At 62.0% G+C, this 7,963-nt stretch overlaps 1 protein-coding gene across 1 annotated transcript in view; it reads left to right on the top strand.

The window, feature by feature from the left end:
- Positions 1 to 5,272: 5,272 nt before the first annotated feature.
- The window catches only part of CEMIP (cell migration inducing hyaluronidase 1), a 124,999-nt gene continuing 122,308 nt past the window's right edge, over positions 5,273 to 7,963 (top strand). Inside the window, exons 1-2 of the mRNA XM_047846648.1 lie at positions 5,273 to 5,381; positions 5,913 to 6,103. The gene's annotated coding sequence lies outside the window, so the exon portion shown is untranslated. The remainder of the gene's footprint in view (positions 5,382 to 5,912; positions 6,104 to 7,963) is intronic.

The following is a 7,963-nucleotide window of genomic DNA, read 5'->3' as shown; positions in this document are numbered from 1 at the left end:
ATCTGCTCCCAGACCTTGCAAGCGCTTGGCCAGCGTTCTAAGATTTCCCGTCCCGAATTCCAGCACAGACCTCCACTCACCAGAAAAATTAAGTATTTGTCTCTTCTTGGCCCGGCCACCTCATCCGCATCCAACAAAACAGGAACTGAGCAGCTATTAGTCCTGGAAATCTGGCTCCGGGGAACGGGGCCGGGAGTCTCCCTTTTTCAGAAGCCAGCTTCAGGCTTGGTGTGCAAGGGCGACCCCTGTCGGTAGAATTTAAGTACGCCCGTGGATCGGGAGACCTGACGTCTCCGTTTTATTCTTTGTGGGGTCTCCTGGAAGCCTTGCAGCCAGCAGCCCACTCTCTCCTCCCCCCAGCTGCATTCTGCCTCCCATCCCCCCACGCCCCGCCCCCCTCCTCGGGTGTGCCTGCTGCGTTCCTGGGAAAACCTCATCTGGAGGCTTGGGCGTGGGAGCCACAGGTGTGGTCAGCCTTTCGGACATGGCACAGGTGGGCTGCTGCGGGGCCGGGGCCGGGCTCTGCCCGTCGGCAGATGGGCTGCGGTGGCCCCCGCTCTGGGGGGACAGACTTGCACCCCTCCAGCTGACTGAAAACGCCAGACCCGGGCAGGGTGTGGGAGCGGTGAGCAGACAGGCCGTTGGATACAGAGGACGTGGCCGACGGGTTCCATCTCCCCCGCGGGGGAGGCAAAAGGGCAGGCTTTCTGGGCGGAGTCCCACCGTTGAAGAGCATCTCCCCTCTCCCTGCAGACTCTGGGGGGGGGGGGATTCCAATAAGAAGCAAAAAACTAACGCAGCCCTCTTAACCAGCTGCTGTCTGCACTCGCAAGGGCAAGCGGGTGGCTTGAGGGAGGGGTGGCTAGCCGTTCCTCCGGGCAACCCTGCTGACAGTGGGCCCCAAAGGGTCACCCCGCACACCCTGTCCATTGCGCGCCGGGTGGCAATGCCCCGGGGAGCTCTGGTTTCAGACACGTGGAGCCTGCATACGATCCATCAGCCCGACCCTCTCGCCCGGGGCCCTGGTCTGTGACAAAGTAAAGCTGGACACCAGAGGAATGTGCTGGGCGTTTCTGTGCTTCGAGCAAACGTGACTAAGTAATTCTCAGGGCCCGTCACCAGACAGGAGTCTGCCTTTACTCTTTTGTGTCTCGGTGCCTGGGGAGCAGACCTCTCAGCCAAGAGCATATGCCCTGCAGGCCTCAGGTCTGCTCTCTGCTGATGGGAGAGAAGCAAAGTCTCCCCCGTAGCTCTCTGCTTGCTCCCAGCGAGACTGGTTGGAAGCCGACCTTTCTCTGCTTAGGCCAGATGCTCAGCATCGTTCAAATGTTTGTGGGTCCTGGCATCCGGGGCGGGGGGGGGGGGTCCCCCTCGGGAAAGGAAAGCAACCAGAGATCATGATATGAGGAGGAGGGGACAAGAGTGGGTTCCGTCTACATTCGCTGGAAAGGAGAGATGGGGGACAGGTGCCCACCATAAGACCCAGCTCCCTACCTTTCAAGAAGTCAAGGAAGGGCTGAGAATTACAGTCAGGGGCCCCGGTGAGGGTCAAGACCAGCTTTGTGGGAAAGGCCTGGCGGGGAATGCACGCCCGCAGCTTCTGCCTACAGCTCGGCCTCAGAGCCCGGCGGCAGATTCACGGGGCTGGCGACCGCTGCCTTAGCACGAGGACCTTCCCAGCACAGCTGTGGCCCTCACAGGGCAGGTGCATCTTCTAGGAGGAGGCCGGTCGGCCGGGTGGAAGGGGCGGGTTGGAAGCGCCAGAAAAGTGCAAGGGACGGAGGACCCCGGTGCCAAGGCTCTCGTTTTACAAACAACAAACACGCAGAGACCCGGAGAGGGGGGCAGGCGACCCCGGGTCACACCGCAAGTAAGTTCGTGGCAGAGCTGAGAGATGACTCCAGGTGCCCCGGGGAGGCGGCCCGGGCTCTTTCTACTCCTAGCGCTCCCTCGGGCAGGGGAGAAGCTGCAGCAGCCATCCGTGCCGGCTTTGACCCTGGAGGGCCTTGGTCTGGACACCGGAAGGATTCGAACTCGCTGAGCACCTACTACGTGCCGGGTACCCGCGCTCCCGCGCCCCCGGTGAAATCCCAGCAGGGCCGCGAGGAAGCCTCACGGAACCCACTTGGCTGGCGAGGAAACTGATCCCCAGCTGTGCGCGCAGCCGCGCGGCCCGGCGCGTCTGACTCCGCTTGCAAACACCGGGTCCCTATCCCAGGATCCCTCTCCAAGGCCACGCTGTTAGAAGTTAAACCCGCAGAAGAGCCAGCGACTCACCAGCCCCGCCCCCACCCCGCGGCCGCTCGGGCGCACGCAGGACGTGCTCGCCCGCCGCCTCGCGGGGTCGGAGGTCGCCCGCCCGCCCCGACCCCCACGCCCCCACCCCCCGAGCGGCCGGCCCTCGGCGCCCCGGGCTCTGGCGCCCTCCCCCGGCGGCGGCGGCGGCGGGCTCGGGTCTGCGCCTCCCGGAGCGGCCGCCAGAGCCCGCCCGGGGTCCCCGCCCCACCTCGCCGAGGGGCGGTCGGCCGGGGGCGGGCGCCTGGGGCCCCGGGGCGGAGCCAGCCCGGCCGGCGCGGCGCAGGGAAGCCGCCGCGCGCTATAAAAGCCGCCGCTCTGGCCGGGGCGCCGGGGAGCGGAGTGCGGCGCGGCCGGTGGGGCCGGACTGGCGGGCGCGGTTGGCGCGGGGCGTCCGGAACAGAGCGCGGCCGGCCGGGCGCGGAGCCCTTCGCTTCTCCGGCGCAGCCGCCCCTCCGCCGGCGCACGTCCCCGGAGCGCGCGGGGCCCTGGGCTGGGGCCGGCGCACCGCCCCTGCCGCCGCGCTCCCGGTCCGGGAGGCGTGCCGCCGCCGCCGCCGCCGCCGCCGTCGCAGCCGCGGACCCGGAGGTAAGAGGGCCGGGAGCGCGGACGCCCCGAGCTCGGAGCGGGGACAGGGTCGCGGGAAAACGTCGCCCGTCGGTGGCTTCGGTCAGCCCGTCCGCTCGCTGCTCTGCGGTGCGCCTCTGTCTGTCTGTCTGTCTGTGTGTCCGTCCGTCCGAGCGTCCGCTGATGGGCACGCGCCCCTGTCACTGTCCTCTGTGAGATTTCACCGAGACCGTGCGATCTGTGCAAGCAGCAGGTGCCGGGGGCGCCGGCGTCCACGGAGCGCACCCGGCGCGGGGGGGTGCTCTGGCTTTCCGTAGCGTTCCCCCCTTCTCAGTGGCTGAGTCTTGCGCCCGGGACGGTGGCTGGTGGGCGAGGGACCGCTCCGAGGGTCGGGTCGCCGGGTCCGGCCGCTCACACTGTGCACTAGCGCGTGTGCGCCTGGCCACGTTGCGCCCTGCGGCTCGGCCCCGCGCGCTCTTCCTCCTGGGCCCCCCTCCGCCTCCCGCCGCCTCTGGCTCCCGCACCCCCGGATCGCGCTGGGCTCCCCGCGTCGCGCTGGCGCGGGAGGCGACTGGATGTGAAAAGAAGTTGACGGCCCCTGTTGATGTTTAGACTGAGACTCCAAACCCGGCGTTGCCGGGAGAGGGTTTGGTGGTGCCTGGCACGGGACGTCGCCTCCAGAAAAGGTTACCTTAGGTTGGGAGGAAAGGCAGGGACCTGGCAGAGCGCAAGCCAGGGCTGCGGCCACGTCTCCGGCTCGCCGCTCCGGGAACCAGGGCCAGAGACCTTCTGGAATGGACCCGGCGGCACGCATGTGCTCTGGAGAAAGGCGCCCAGTGCGCCCGAGGTTGTCAGCCGCAGACTCTCAGCTCTCAGAGACCGCCGCCGCCGGTCCCCAAGCGTCCAGCACGGCGGCCGTCCAGGCGCGCCTCCAGCAGCCGGCTTTGAGGTCCTGAGTCTCGCTCCGCGCAGCCAGCGTTGCCCACAGGTGAGAACTCTGTTTTGAAACTAATCTTTTGATGTGTGAGCCAGCGCCTGGCTGCAGCCCCATCCCGGAGATGGTGAGCCTGGGAGCGAGTCTCCATTCCAGCGGTCTGGAGAGGGATGCCGGGCGCGCCCCGGGGCTGGGGACCCGCGGCTTTGCGTGCCCAGGCGCGGCGCCACCATGGACAGCTCCCAGCCACTTCCTCCACTCCGGGTGTGCGGCCCTGGGTCTCGGGAAGGTGCGTCCTCCCAGACTCCAGGCGTTGGGGCGACAGGCGGGAGGAGAGGGACAGCTAGGTTTTGAGAGCCCTCTGTATCCTGTCCCGAGACGGCAGGAGCCACTCGGGAGGGAGCCAGGGTTTGTGACTGGGACCTAGATCAGCCTGCAGGTGAACTCTGTCCGGGACCTCTGGTATGGTGTTGGGGGACAGGGCGTCCCTGGCTTTTTTGTGGCACTCACAAAAGACCTCTTGAGGTCCCTCAGAGGTGTCATAAATGTGTGACGTCCGAGCATCCGACTGAGGCAGTGAGATAATGCCAGACCTAATTAGGAACTGCCCAGCCCGCTTCCTGTGCACCGCATAGGGTCTTGCTACATTCCATTAAGTTATTTAGTAAATTTGATCTTGGGAAGATACATTAGTTTCAGAGTCACAGGGACGGAATGCAGGAGACTCCGGCCAGAGCAAGTTCTAGAGAATGTGTCCAGATGCATTTGGGAATGCAACTGTACTCGCTTCTGATCCTAATGGTTTTCTGCAGGGTGCATGGCACTCGTAAGGAAGCTTCTAAAGGTTCCTCTGGAGCCCAGTTGATGATTTTTCAAGTTGGTTGCTTGGAAACAGGGAGGAGAGAACCTGTAGGGGTTCATATCTGTGCAAATTAAACATCTCCTTTCTCTGATGAGAAACGGCACTGGCTCTGTGTGTTCCTTTTGTATATGTGCACCTGTGCAGAAGTGTGTGTCTGCCTTTACTTGAAAATTGTAAGAAATTTCCAAGGTCGGCTTCCGGTTGTGGCCGATGGAGGTCCGTGGAGAGTAAAAAGAATCAGGCACCTTTTTTTTTTTTTTTTTTTTTGAGGCAGCGTGTGTAATTTTGTGACAGTCACTTAAGCTCTGTGCCTGTTTCCTCATCTGTCACATGGAACCACACAGTCTCTCTTGCAGAATTGCTGATGAGAACTGAGTGGAAAGCATTTAGCCCCTAGCTGAGCACAGAGAAAACTCTTAAGTTGGTGGTGGTTACAGGTGCATTTTAAAGGCAGTTGTGCATTTGTTTTGAATCATCTGCCCTCTGCTGTCTCTCTCTCTCTCTCTCTCTCTCTCTCTCTCTCTGCTAACCTGCCATTGTTTGACACAGACTCCAAACCCTGCTTAATGTTCCTGTTGGGGAACTAGTTGACAAAAGTCATGCCCGTGTCGAAGCTGATCCCAGTGCCAACAAAAATCTCACTGAAAGCTAAATGGAAGAATTTTTGTGAGACGAGTCAGCCGCCTGTGTTTCTCACCTGTATACACTTGGAAGAAAGACAAAGTGAGTCGTTTTCAAAATACTGTCATAGCTCCCTGCGTTGGAGGATTATTTCTCCCTGATCCTTCTCTCGAAGAAGGCGGGACCTCCAGGGGGCCTCCTTGTCCTGCTGGTGGGGGGCAGGGCGTTCTCTTGGGTCTTGTCGGGGGAGTGGCTTCCACGGCCCCCACTTCTGGATTGTGCAGGATGGAACGAGGGTCTCTTCCCCTGGGCAGCGCCTGGTCTAGGAAGCCCGCGAGCGCTCGCGACCTGGCAGGAAGCACACCCCTTCCTGGTGGAGCCCTGCTGGGGGCTGTGACATACCGCCCAGGACACAGCGCTGCACGTGGGGGTTCTGCCTGGTATACGTCACTGAGAGCGTGAAGTTTGGATAATGGAATTATAATGGGCCCAATCTCACAGTTAGAGTTTTTTCCCCAAAACGTGTGTGTGTGTGTGTGTGTGTGTGTTTCTGCCAGTTTCACATTCTAGTCCTCCTAGATTTCCTGTCTATTAGTTTTATTTATTTATTTATTTATTTATTTTCCTCAGCAGATCAGAAGACTCTTTAGCTCCCTGCCTCTAAGCTCAAGGATGCAGTCCACAGATGCTGGGAGTCTCTCGGTCATTTTCGCCTGCCTGGCGATGTGAATGGAGCAGGAGGCTGAACCCCAGCTGACCTTGAAGGGCTGGCTGTCTTCTTTGGACTCCCTTGCAGGTTCCGGTCCCCAGCGCGCAGCTTTCTGGTAGGAATACGACTGAACTACAGAACATTCTTGGAACGCGGGACCAACGAGGGGAGGAACAGGTGTAGGAGGGAGAGGGGGTCTCCGCGGGCCCCGTGGCACTCTGTGCGCAACAGCGGGGGCTGAGTCTCTGGGACAGACCGGTCTGATGGCAAGAGCGGCGTTCGGGGGGGGGCGGGGTGGGGGCGGGCGGCAGGCTGAGGGGGGCGCATACGGCCCTTGAACCCCGCTGCTTGAGTGGCCCCCTTCTGTGGTGTCTGCAGGGCGGCACCGTCTATAGAGCGAGTGCATCCTGTGTTTGCAGCTGTGGCCCAAGAGAGCGTTAGGAGGGGTGGTGGGCACAGAGGGGCCCTTCTCAGTGCTGAGTGCCTTTTGCACAGTGTTCACCTGGGCCCTGCGCCTCCTTCCCCAAGAGCCCGACACACGGAAACTGTGTTAGAGGGGGTAGGACTGTGGGGGCTCTCACGGCATTCGTCTCTGTGCCTCTGCCCCCGCCCCCCGGCCCCGCTCGCTCCCTCCAGGGGCCGTCCTAGCCCCTCTGGTGGGTCTCCCGCTCCTTCCCTTGTCCTCCTGTCCTCCGTCTGCTCCGGTGCCGGGCTTTGTTCAAACCTGGCTCTTCAGAAGGGAGACTGCCTGCAGAGAAATGTCATCAAATGTACATTTGCTCTCCGCTCGGCTCCCTCGGGGCCAGGAGACACCCTTCCCCACCCTGCTGCTTTTCCAGGGCCCCTCTCCAGGTTCCCGGGCTCAGCGAGCCCACCCCCTGCGGGTGAGGGAGCCCTGGCCAGCACAGCCGTCCCCCCCCGCCCCCGGCCCCATACTCACCCCGAGCAGGTCGCCAGCTCCGGACAGTCTGGCTCCTCATGGCACCGGCAGATGGCTGGGGTGTTATCTTCGAATCTTCTGCTTCTGAGGCAGGATGGATGCGGGACTGAGACTTGAATAGGCAAACGAGTCTCGGGACCGGGTTAGGAAGCTCGCTCCCATTGGCCGGTCTGGGTGGGTGGGGGGCTGCGAGTCTGTGCTGGTCCACGGAGCCCCCTGTGGGGTGCCAGCGGGGACACCCACACCTTCCTGTCCTCGACCTCGGCACTTCCGGGTGTGCCCTGTGGGTTTCTGGTGTCTGAGCGCCTGCGGTCCAGCTGGCCTGTGTCCCCCTGGTGACCTTATACCGACCCCTCACATTCTCGGAGGTGATTATTGTTGCTTCTAAACCGTCTTATCGGTCGACTAAATATCTTGAATCCCTTGTCCCTTGTCATAATAAATTTTCCAGCGCTCTGAGCCGAGTCACTTTTAAGTGCGGGACCGTTGTGCAAATGGCAATCTGTCTTTGCTTGGCGGAGGCGTCTGAGTGTAATTTTGCTGGAATTAAGAGATCACCCTGGCCGGGGGGTCTCCTCTCCCTCTGGTTCCAGACACAGAGAAGGCGTGTTTACATTTAGATGACTTCCCTTGACTCTAAGTCACAACTGCGTTTTGAACCTATAAATGACATTTAAGCCTCAATTATCTTCCTCAGGCCCCCTCCCTGTGGGGATGAGCGGCTCCTCCCAGGGATGCGGGTCAGCCCAAGGCGCTTTTGATCGTCTCTACACGCGGGCCCTGGGTTAGCCACCGGGGAGGCAGAGGTCATCCGTGGGCCCTGCCCTCCAAGCTGCCCGCCTCGCTGGGGGAGCGGACACCTAAGCCAGAAGTCTCCAGGCGGGTGTGATGGGGGCGGGGACACACGGGTCAGGAGGGGTGGTGGGCGGGGGGCCTGCTGAGGGCAGGTGAAGCTGGGAGACATTCTAGAAGCTTCCCTGAGAAGGGGCCATACCGTGCATCTGGAAGGACTAGCAGAAATTTATAGGAATTTTC

This window comes from Prionailurus viverrinus, unplaced genomic scaffold (genome assembly GCF_022837055.1).
Source record: "Prionailurus viverrinus isolate Anna unplaced genomic scaffold, UM_Priviv_1.0 scaffold_40, whole genome shotgun sequence".
Classification (NCBI taxonomy): domain Eukaryota; kingdom Metazoa; phylum Chordata; class Mammalia; order Carnivora; family Felidae; genus Prionailurus; species Prionailurus viverrinus.
The sequence above is the reverse complement of the archived record's forward strand: the minus strand, read 5'-3'. Positions and strand labels throughout refer to the sequence as shown.